Genomic DNA, 9,169 nt, shown 5'->3' on the forward strand with positions numbered 1-9,169 from the left:
AGAATCCCTACAGAGAAAACAGTGCCAAAAATAAAGAAAACTAAAGAGGTACTTGGACTGCCCACTTTTTGTAGAAAATGGCAAACCTGTTGGAAGTGAAAGCTTATTCATTCTTTGTTGTTGTCAATCATTTATAACAAGAAAGTTTGAAATATTTTGAGATCCACTGCCTGAGGCTGCCTTAGAAGAAAACCACAGGGGAGGTTTAGAATAGAACAAGTTGAAGTAACTCTGCTGAGGGATAGGTCTTCATCTGAGGCAGGGAGGACATGGGAATTTCCATATTAATTCTTATGAACTGGAATAAGCAATTCTATTTCCTTCTCTCTGCCTTTGCCTCTTTCTCAAACATATCTAATAGCCTGTATTGTTGTCATTGGGATTTGATCCATGAGGGTTATTGATTATATTATTACCAAAAAAGAATACATCTCGACCAATAAACAAAAAAACCTCTAGAAAACCTGTTAAATCCAAAGTAAATGTATTTCTAGCTGATTGATTTTTTTTCCTTTTTACAGATCACATTCATAGGTCCAAAGAAAAGCCTCCTTCTGAGTATATTTCTGAAGCAATTTAAGTGGTAAGATTTGGAGAATAACATGTGAATTACTGATTTGATGTGTCTATGTGTTTATTCAGATATTAAATGAAATTAATTCAGCAGAAATACTTTGCAAGTACTATATTTCTTTAACAAGAAGTCAACTTTTTTCTTTTTTTTTCAATAATGACAGCTGACAGTCTCTTTTCAGACAATTAATATCATTTTTCAAACTGGCATTAAATCTAGAATGGCCTACAGATTCCTGGAGAGACAATATTCATAAATAACAGTATAGTAATGTAGAAACATGTTTTTCTTTGGTATTATTGTCATAAATACCAAATTCTGGCAGGAACTGTTAGTGAAGATTGTTGAATGGAAGTTTCAAGTCACTTCATTGCTTTTAAAGAGGGTTTTCCCGGGGTTCAGATTCAAAATCATACATAGTTTTGATGTGCAGTTTTTCTATAAATAGGAAACTGTTTGAATAACTAAACAAATGGAAATTTACCAAGTCATAGCCCTCATGGAGGGGTGGGGGAGGAAAGGAATTTGTACTAGTTTTTGGGAAAATATCTTTACTCTTAGATTCCCTGAAACTGTGGCAGGATGATGATGGATGTTCTGCTCTCTCTCTGCCCTTGTGTCATGGCCCATGTTAAAAGGGTTTCAAGAAGAAGCTCAGCCAAGAAATCCCTTTTCATTAAGAATAAATCAGAATCAGTCAGAGGGATGTTTTTAATTATTATTATTATTATTCTTTTTCCATTACAAACTGCTTCTCAGTGGGGGAGAATGGTGCATAGCCTAATGCAGATGCTATTTCCTCTCCCTGTATGATTCCCTGGGCAGTGGTTGAGCTCTCCTGGGAGCAGCTGGGATCAAAGAGCTGAGTCCCACTGCACTTTGGAGGGATGAGATGCTCTGGAGCCAGGTGCTGCCTCTGTTGGCACTGGTGGCTGAGGGAGCCCAGCTCTCCAGAGCCCAAACCACAGCAACCTGGAAGCATCTCAAACACTTGTTGCCTGCCAAAGTTTCAGACAAGGATTTCAGTTAAAACTTTCTGTGAGCCACTGGTTTTATCCTTGTCTTTGCTGCAAATGGTAGAGGAATTCAAATGTAAATACCTTCTCAGTGACATTGGATGCCCACAGTAAAAGCAGAGCTTTGGGGTTTGTTGTGTAAATATGAAAAAGGCCAAAAAACACACCTAAATTATAAGGAATGTTGCTTTAGGCTTAAAAGAAAAACATTTTAATATCTCCACTGTACTTTTGAGGACTATGATCCAAACTGTAATGGCAAGCAAGTATTGTAAGATTTACTTCAGTTGCTCCAGGAGTGCCAGCAGAGAGATTGAGGGGTTTTTTGCTATGTTACTCCCCCCGTGCTCCACATCATTTCTCTCCTTCTTGCAGCTCCAATGAAGAGATTGCTGCCATGATTCAGAAAGGGGACAGATCCAAGCTGGATGCTGAGATACTGAGACAGCTACTTAAACTGCTGCCTGAAGACCAGGAGGTATCTATTAACGTGTCATTCTGGCGCAGTTCAGTGTAGTGGGTGCTCAGCTCAAAATACTTGCACTGCTAAAGCAAGAAGCTATGATTGGATCCCACATCCTTCTGCAGCATCTAGGTCAATGAAATTCCAAGGCAGAGTGGTGGGAAGTCCATCCCAGCATCAGTCTGGCCTCTTCACACAAAGGTTGAGCAAGAACATGTTGGGAGACTCAACACAGGTGTAGACAAAGTGCTGCTCTCTATCCTGTTATTTTAATTAAGTGGATGGAGCACAGTAGGATTTGTAGACTTCGGTGACTAGAGAGCCTTTCAGAGCAAGTTTCAAAAAGGAGAAAGGGAAAGGACCCATCTCTTTTAAAGGTTACTGGGTGCCTGTGCATTATAGCTTCCTGAATCTCTGCCTACAGGTCAGGAATTCATCCTAGGAGATGCTGCACAAAGGCAAAAGACCTTCCAGTCAAAACAAAACCTACATGTTTGCCCTCGCAAACCAGTTCATATGTAGAATTTATTGTTCATCTGCTTTGTTCCCATTGCCTGTGCACACAGCAAGTTCAGAAAATCAGTTTCATGCCTACAAGAAGAAAATGGCACCAGAAATGTTTGTTGGTTATTTTCCCCATTAAATTAAATCATGTGGTTATTTTGCTCTTTTATTCCCTGTTAGATAAATAGCCTGAAATCTTGCAAAAAAGAAAAATCACAGCTGGCAAATGCAGATCAGTTTTATCTCCATCTTTTGGAAGTTCCCAGGTAAGCAAAATCTTCCTTATCTCTTTCCATGAGTGTGGTTCTTACAAGACTTGTCCATAAAAATTAAGGCTCTGTTTCTTGTGCTAGAGGGATGTTCCTGACATCCAGTCATCAGGATAAATCATCTGACTGCTATTTGTAGACCTTGCATGAGAATTTTTTTTTTCCTTCCCGAAGGCCAGAGAGACTTTCAGACACCTTTGGCAAACTACAGTTAAAATAACCTTGGTATGAAAAAACCCTTGACTGTTGAGCAGCTATTCCTGTGTGGAGTGAAGCTGCAGACTGAATCCTGTCACCAGGCTGCTGATTCACTCCACCCCTGGGCTACAGATCCCAGTTCACCCACTGGAGAGCCCACAAATCCGAGAGTGAATCACAGCAGTGCCTGTGCTTTCACCACCTCCCCGGTTTTTACCAAGTCAAATGAGGTGCACACAGAGAACGCTTTCTGCTGCTCACAAAAAGATGGTGATATATTATAATTAATAGCAGTAGCCCTCCATAAATCTGATCAGTTGCCATGCCACAATGAGAGATACCTTTTTGAAAATGTGGTGGTGAAAATTGGGCTTTTGATTTTCTCAAACTTCTAGCTAGATTTAAAAGTACTTTAGAAAATGTTTTCCTTCCACAATATTAATCTGTGATGAAGCATAAATGTCATTAAAGGACATCACTGCCAAAATATTTTAAATTTGTTTGTGAAGTTAAAAAGAAATAAAATCCTGGCTAGTGTTACCCAGGAATTGTAAAAAATTATGGCCTCATTATGCAAGGTAGTCACTGCCAGATGTCAGTCCAGCATTGCTTTCTGAAAGGGGAGATGATAATAGTTTCTAGGACATCTTTGGAAATATCTGTGTTTGATTTATTTATAATCCAGTTCTCATGTCAGATCATTAAGGAGACCATAAGAATGTTGGTACTGTGCTTTGCCTAAAATGGATGATGCTCTTGCTGAACACAAGTCAATTAATCAGGCCTGTGGGCTTTGTTTCTCATGGTGTTTGTTGTGGTTTTTTCCACTGATCTCTTTTTAGCTACCAGTTGAGGATTGAATGTATGCTGATTTGTGAGGAAACAAAAATTCTGCTGGAGTGTCTGTGGCCAAAAGTACAAGCCATCAGAACAGCCTGTGAAAGTAAGTACATCAGTGCTGCACCAGTGCCTGGGTTCAGCCACTTTCTTCTACTTGATTAGCATCATTGGTAGCCTATGCAACAATCTAATAAAAATTAACTTTTTAGTTGCTGAATGTGTAGCAAACATCAAAATGATTCTGCAAATTCCTGCTCCTAGAATGTATTCTGAAGAATTGCAGTTTGTGCTGTTCTGCTCAGAAGTAGTAGTTCTGAAGAGAAATAAGGAAATGTCCTTCATCAGAGAATCACAGAATGGTTTGGGTTGGAAAGGGCCTTAAAGATGATCCTGCTCCAACCTCCCTGCCATAGGCAGGAACACCTTGCCCTAGACCAGCTTGCTCAGAGCCCTGCTCAGCCTGACCTTGAACACTTCCAGGGTTCACAGCATGATTTAGATTGGAAAAGATCTCTAAGATCACTGGGTCCAACCTTTGACCCATCAACACCTTATCAACTAGACCTTAACACTAAGTGCCAAGTTGTTTCTTGAACACCTTCAGGAATGGTGACTCTGCCTCCCTGGGCATTCATTCCCCTGCTTAACCACTCTTTCTGTGAATAATTCCTCCTGATGTCCAACCTGAACCTCACCTGGTGCAGCTTGAATTCTCTCATCCTGTCACTCAGTTCAGGCTCAGAAGAGGCTGAACTCCCTCTGACAGCAACTTTTCAGGGACTTGCAGACAGCAGTAAGGTCTCTCCTGAGATGGAGATGTCAGTGCCAGATCCTGTATGGGTAAAGTCACATCTTTGTATGCAGCAGAGATTTTTGTCCTTAACAATGTATCAATTCCAGTTTTTCCTGTAGTGTACACTGATGCAGTCCAGCTTAGCTCTGTGGTGGAGCAGGACACAGTGACATACCAGAATCTGATGTGGCTGCCAGAAAAAGGCATCCCAGATAATGTTCACCAATATTTCAGGAGACTCTTCCACTCAAAATTTGCCCTGGTTTTAGTTTTGTCTCTCTATTGAAGACACTCTTGCATTCCAGCTTCAGTTCAATGGTTTCAGAGAGTCATTGATCTCCTGTTAAACACTTAAACTGCAAATTTTTATCTTCACACACGAAACAGGGCTATCAGTGCTGTGGTTACTCTTTATTGGCGTGCAATCAACAGCTCTTTGTAGACCCACCCTGACATCCCTGCTCCCCCTCCATCCCATTTTGAGGGTCAGTGTTTCTAATTCTGCCAAAAGCTTTACTCTTACCCCAGATTCTCCTGTGAAAATGTGCATCTTTTGATTATCATTCTCACTAACAATGACAACAGGGCACAAAGCCCTTTGCTTTTCTTAACTAGAATAATATGTGCTGGGAATGAGGACTATAGATTTTCACAAGTGTATACACTTTCTTTTATGTGGTTCTCCTTCATAAAGCAGCTGCAGGGTTGACACATCTATACTCCAAACTTAATGGAAAAACTAGTTTTCCATCTACTTGTAAAGAAAAGATCACAATAGAAAGTTACTCATTTGACTTCCATTCAGCTGTTTTATTTCTGTACTGGCATTTTTCCAAATCCATAATAATGGCTTGACATAATCTTGGATGAAAATTTTGTTACCATCACTGTCAAACCTAATGAAAATCCTATTTCAGATAATTTAATTTATTGAAAATGTCTCTCTTCTTATTTTTTAGCAATTCTTACCAGTCACCGACTGCCAGTGTTCTGCCAGTTGATTCTTAAAGTTGGAAACTTTCTGAACTATGTAAGCAAAAGGATTTCTTTACTTGTTGTATTCTAAAGATAACAGAAAATAATGCAAGACTTGAAAACTGAAGGAAGGAACTTTTTTCTGTATCTTCCAGGGGCGTCACACTGGAGATGCTGGAGGTTTTAAAATTAGTGCCTTGCTCAAACTAACAGAAACAAAAGCAAACCAAAACAACATTACTCTGCTTCACCATATTTTGGAGGTACAACAAAACTGAGAAATTAATCTTGTATGCATTATCCTCAAATATTAATTCCCCAGAAGCTAAGGGGCTTTTACCTCAGTAATACCCCACTATAGGTACCTGGAGGGTGAGCCTCTGTGCTGGGAATACCATGGAAACTTTTCCACAGCTCTCTGTGCAGATGAGATCACATCCATACACAGTAATATTTAGGGAAGTAACACTAGGTTTCCTTCCTCAAGTTCACTTGACATGTTTGCTTGCTGTTTTCTTTCTCTTCTCCAACTGCTCCCTTGTGTTGACACATATCCCAAATGCATCTGTCAAATGAAATTTATTTTTGTGGTATGAAGACAAAATCTCAGGTCAGCCTGCACACTGTGGCAGCCCATGGGATGTCAGCCTGAGCACTTAAAATGAGTCTCTTCCTTTCTTTTTAACTCCCTGTGGATGCCAACATGAGAAAATGAATGAACAAGACTAAATTTATCCCTACGCTTATAAGAACGAAAATGAAGTGTTAAGTTTTCAGTCCTGATGTTGTCCAGCTGAAAAACTTTCATGCTCTTTGACAGCCTGTATAAGAAAATAATTTTTTTCTCTTCAATTTTAGGAGGTTGAAAAAAAGCACAGAGATCTCCTGCAGCTTCCCAGAGATCTCGACTTTGTTTCCAAGGCAGTGGGGTAGGACATTATTGTTTGTTTTTGTCATGTATGAATTGCCAACCTCTTTAAAGCCAGCAAGGAGCTGACTCATTTTATGGTGCTGTAAAAAGGTCACAGGATTTCTCTGCTGCAGGAGAGAGTGGTTCCCTTCAACACCAAACAGTGTTGACATTTTCATAGTTCAGCCTGGTTAAGACTTTTAGGTGGGGCTCAGTGTGATTTTTCTTTCCATGGATCCAGTACTACTTTAGAAGAAAACAGTATAGATAGTGAATTTCCTTCATTTTCAAGGACCAGATTCTTCTTCTACATATTGCAATAGAAACATATCTTCCTGAGGTTTCTCAGTCAGTTCAAAAAGTGTTTGGACGATATTTTTGGGGTACACAATGTGACTCTTGGGGATGGTCCTGTGCAGGGGCAGGAGTTGGGCTTGATGGTCCTGGTGGGTCCCTTCCAATTCAGCACATTCTGTGATTTTTAGATGAAAGCCCATCTGAAGGTACAAAGCTTATGTAAGAAGGGAACAATTGTATAAAGTAATTGCCCTCTACTTCAGTCAAGCTCTCAAACTTACAAAATTGATTTGCTAATCAACCTTTGGAGAACAGTGCATGGTGCAAATCCTGCTAGGGACTATTCTAATGCTGCTCACATCTGGATGCACCGTGAAACACCAAGCCAGTTTTGCTGATTCAGTAAATTTTGTCTGGCCCGAGAGTAGTTCAGAACTCAAGAAGATGTTGGTTTGGCAGTGGTTGTGTTTGGATCTCCACACAAGCTAAAGTAACGCAGAGAGGAGATCCAGTTTTGGACTATAAATAGACTGGGGAGAAAAGGCAAGGAGGGAAAAGAACCAGCTACATAAGGACAGTGTTGGCACAGGGGAGATGAGCTTGTGTTGCCTATGAATAAAAATAGGCTGGAATTTTTTTGGAGTTTTTTTAATACTAGGACAGTGAAGTTCTTCCACAGTCCATCCAGGGAGGTAGTGAGGGCAAAAGCACAGAGTCTTTCTTAGATGAGGGTTTGTGCACATGAAAAAAGCATTTATACAGAAAAGAACTCCCTGCAAAAGCTGGGCTGGACAATTAATTCCATGTTCATTTGCAGAGATGATAATGTTTATAATAACCTTTTAAGCTAATGCAAACAAAAGACTTACCCCTTCAATGTCCTGTCCCTTTTGTGGACCTTTCAGAATCCACATTGATGCCATGCAGGCCGAGGCAGGTGCCAATTTGAAGAAACTGCTGGAAATAGAGAAACGTTTATTTTTGTCAAAAGATGATTTAAAAATACAGCATGGAAAATCTGTGCAAGTAGGTAATGTGAGTGTGACATATTTCCCATCTTTCTTCCTAAGCACTCTCTTCTTAAAGGCAGTGTAATTCAGGTTACAACTGGATATAAAGCCCTATGGGAAAGGGGTCATTACTACCCTCCCACATTTTCCTCCATTTCTGTGATGTGGTACTGGGATATGGGAATAGCTGAGGACCAGACAGATTTTTCTGTGGATAAAAGAAAGGAAGGCCCTAAAAATGAAATGTAGACCGCAACTAAAAATGCGTACAGTGCAGCACGGAAACATGTTTTGTCTCACTGTGCTTTGTGGGGAAAAAAGTGGACAGATTTGGAATATGCTTTTCCTTCCCCTCCACCAAAACCATATTTCCTAACATCCTAATTTTCATATTCACAGAATGGGTCACTTAACTAAAGCTGTAAGGTAGAAATCCTGGTGCTGCATGTGCCTTGCCCAGTCATCCCAAGCTGGGCCACATTTCCACATGGTTGTATGATGAAATGAGGGAAAATGCAGATGATTCAGTTCAGAAATAAGTATCACACATTCTGAACCAATCTTAGTTGTTAGTTTTTTTAAAACTGACTGCTCTCTGTTAAGTGGCTGAAATCTTCTGGGCAGCTCAGAATATGCTACTTTTTATTATGCATAAATTATATTACAAAATGTCTCAGGGCAGCCTCAATGCTTCAAAGGACCTGCATAAGGAATTTGCCACCATTGAAAAGAAGAAGGAAGAACTTGCAGATTATCTTTGTGAAGACCGGAATAAACTGTCTTTGGAAGATGTATTCAGCACAATGAAAACCTTCAGAGAGATCTTCCTCAAGACCTTACAGGTGGTTTGCCCTTGTGGCTGTTTAGAAATAGGTTGGGAACTTTTTTTTTTAATCAAGCAATAATTTCTATTTTCTTCTACTCTAAGCTGGGCTACGTAACCCTGGTTGCAGAAGTAAATGAAGGTAAATTTATGTGCTTGCAAACTGCAGCAGAAAATGAGTAGGTGGGCAAATAGCAAATTTGGGGCTTTTTTGGTTTTTTATGTGGGGTTTAGTTTTGTTGGCTGGTTGCTTGTTTTGTTTTGGTTTTGGGTTTTTTTTTGGGGGGGGGGGGTGGGTTGAGGGTTGGGATTTTTTGCCGTTGAGAACAGTTTAAGTCATTTCTCCCACTGACAATTATTAACCAGACCTCAATGTGTAATAGGACCTTTGTGGCAAGTGAAAGAATGAGCAACCTGACATGCTTTATAGACTTTGGTGATAGACAAAAAGTAAATTTTCCAATAGGCAGAGGGTGTGTTTATGTGTTGGTATTTCA

This window comes from Camarhynchus parvulus, chromosome 5 (assembly GCF_901933205.1).
Source record: "Camarhynchus parvulus chromosome 5, STF_HiC, whole genome shotgun sequence".
In the NCBI taxonomy this organism is placed as follows: Eukaryota; Metazoa; Chordata; class Aves; order Passeriformes; family Thraupidae; genus Camarhynchus; species Camarhynchus parvulus.